Here is a 3272-nt window from a genome sequence, read left to right as displayed (position 1 = left end):
TACAGCAGCTTCTAAAGTAAAATAAAATATCTAGCACCAACCTAATAGGGAAATAAAATAATCTGTAAAATAGAAATTGCAGAAAGCCAGAAACAATTACTGGAGACACCACAAGATGGGAAGACTTCTCGTATTTATGGCTCAGCAGCAATAATGTTTTAATTAATATATTTGTACTGTATAATGATTACATTCATCCTTTGGAGTTGGTGTATTGCAGCATGTATCTTAATTCTTTCCTTTTTCTTTTTCCCCCTCTTCCCTCCCCCTTCCTCTATCTATAGTTCCAATTCCAATTTACAAAAGACCTATATTCAGTGGTCCATCTTTTATTTTATTCTTTAATTTCTATTGGGTTTCTCACATAAGAGAAGTTATGTGACATTCCACTTAAGCCCATGTGTTTGATTTATTTACCTAACATTATGATCTCATAGTGCACGATTTTCCTACAAATGAGTGAAGTTTACATTTCTTTATGGCAGAATAGAATTCCAATGTGCACAAATAGCATATTTTTATCCACTCATTTTTTGAGTAATGTATGTGTATTTTCAAGATTGTGCTTTTATGAATTTGGTTGCTATAAACATGGGTATGCATGAGTGACTGTAGGGAGAGCAGTGTGTGACATGGGAAAGAAAACCAAGAAGACATCTCACTGTTCTTCAGAGGATGAAGAGAAGTAAGTCGTGGACAAAGTGTGAGGCAAGTGGTTAAGGGGCAAGTGGAGTACCTGCTGATGTGGACAGGCTTTTCTGAGGGGCATAATACTTGGGAAGCACAGAAAAACTTGGATTGCCCTGAACTTATTTCTGAGTTTATGAAAAAGTATAAGAAGATGAAGGAGGGTAAAAATAATAAACCCAGGTAGAAGTCAGAAGGTGACAAGAGGAAATCTAATTTCTTGAATGATATCATCATTGTGCTGATATCAAATCCAAGAAAAAGATAGAGCAAAGCAATGATATTGCTTGGGGCTTGGAGAGAGGTTTGGGACCGGAAAAGATTATTGGAGCAACAGATTCTTGTGGTGACTAAATGTTCCTGATGAAATGGAAAGACACAGATGAGGCTGACCTGGTTCTTGTGAAAGAAGCTAGTATGAAATGTCCACAAATTGTGATAGCAGTTTATGAAGAGAAACTGACGTGGCATACATATCCTGAGGATGCGGAAAGTAAAGAGAAAGAAACCACGAAGAACAAAATGAGGGAGTGGTCTCTTGTCATTTCTCTTGGTACATAGCACATTCATCTCCCTGCCTCCTCTCCTTTCTACCCAGCCCCTTCTGACCTAAACAAATCCATAAAAAGTGTGCTTATCATTGTGGGGAAAAAAGAAAGAAACAGACTGGTCGAACCAAATGCTGCATATAAGAAGCACATTTAATTCAAAAAGAAACTCATAGACTGAAAGTCAAAGGATGGAAAGTAATTCCCCATGTAATGAAACCAGAGGAAAACAGGAGTAGTTATTCTTTTTCCAGAGAATGTGAACTTCAAGGCAAGACTGATGAAAATAAATAATTAAGGACACCTCATGCTTCTTAAGAAAAATTCCATTCCCTGAAGAAGAAACATATAGCAATCATAAATGTATGTACACCAAATACCAGTACACCTAATTATATAAAACAAATATTGAGCCTGGGAGATAGCTCAGTGGTGTAAGCGCCTGCGTGGCAAGCAGAGGGACCTGGGTTTGATCCCTGCTACAGCATGCCTTGCGGGTCTTAACCAAGGTGTGCTGTGCCCCCCACCAAATCTGGGCATTGTGGTGCACATCTGTAATCCCAGAGTTGAAGAGGCAGAAACAGAAGAATCATTATGAATCCAAGCTGTGTGACTAGACCCTGTACCAAATACTTAAATTAAAAACATATATGAACAGACACAAAAAATCAAATAAGCACCAATAAAATTGTAATGAGGATGTTAATAATCCAATGTCACAAATAGATCAACTAGACAAAAAATGAACAAAGAAATATCAGTCTTCTGATATTTCATGAATGTATTAATACTTACAATTAAATAACAATACTATGGGGTGCAATGAAATCAGTCCTAAGAGAGAAATTTATAGCAGCAAACTCTTACTTCAGGAAAATAGAACAAGCTCAAATAAACAGCCTAATATTGAACCTCAAATTTTTAGAAAATGAGCAAATCAAACCCAAAGGTTGAGGGAGGGAATTTTTAAAAGCAGAAATTAATGGGATTGAGACTAAGAAAACAATACAAAGAATCATTAAGTCAAAGCATCTTTGTTTGAAAGTTTAAATCAATTGACACATCCTTACCTACCTTATCAAATAGAGAAAAAAAAAGCCTCAAATTCCTGCAATTAGGAATAAAAAGGGTAAAAATCACAATGAATCCTGCATAAATCCAGATGACCACTAACAACTACTTCAAGGACATGTCCTCTCAAATGGAAAACTTAGAAAAAACGCACAGATTCCTGGATGCAAGTGAATTGCCAAACTGAATCAAGAAGATGAAGAATTCTGAATAAACCAATACCATAAAATGAAGTCAAACAATGTAATTTAAAACTTACCAACAAAAAAAATCATAGGCTTTGATGGATTTGGTGCTGAATTATTAAAGAAAATTGGAGAAAGGTAACACTACTACTGTTAAACTGTTTAACAAAACTCAAAGGGAAATAATACACCCAAAATTTTTCCTGGAATAAAACTAGAGAAGGATCAAATCAAAAGAGAAAACTACAGGTCAATATCCTTAATGAACATAAATGCAATAATCCTCAATGGAATACTGGCAAACAGATCTCAGCAAATCACCAAGAAGATTATCTACCCTTACCAAGGAGGGTTCATCCCGAGGATGCAGGGATCATTCCTCATATGCAAATCAATTAATATCATATGCAATATCATAAGAGCCAAAAAGAATCACACATTCATCCCAATAGATGCAGAAAAAGTATTTAGTGAAGCTCAATATCCATTCATTGTAAAAAAATCCTACTAAAGATGGAATAGGTAGTCTTTATCTCAATGTGATAAAACCCATCCATGACAAACCAATAGCTAGTATCATAGTATTTATTTATTTCATTTTTTATTTTTTATTTTTATTGTTATTTTTTAAGGAAAGGTCTACAGGGGGTTCAGGGCCTCACTAGTAGAAGAGACTCGTAGTGATTCTCCTGTCTACAGCCTCCCAAGTGCTGGGATTACAGGCATGTGCCACCAGGTCCAGTCTATTTTATTTATTTATTGATGTAGGTATGTATGTATG

At 35.6% G+C, this 3272-nt stretch overlaps 1 pseudogene; it reads left to right on the top strand.

Moving 5' to 3' along the window:
- Positions 1-632: 632 nt before the first annotated feature.
- LOC105744011 lies at positions 633-1248 on the top strand (annotated as a pseudogene).
- Positions 1249-3272: the final 2024 nt, after the last annotated feature.

The sequence above is a fragment of the Octodon degus genome, unplaced genomic scaffold (genome assembly GCF_000260255.1).
Source record: "Octodon degus isolate 3935 unplaced genomic scaffold, OctDeg1.0 scaffold00206, whole genome shotgun sequence".
Lineage (NCBI taxonomy): Eukaryota > Metazoa > Chordata > Mammalia > Rodentia > Octodontidae > Octodon > Octodon degus.
Note: the sequence above shows the minus strand (reverse complement) of the source record. Positions and strands in the feature narration are given on the sequence as shown.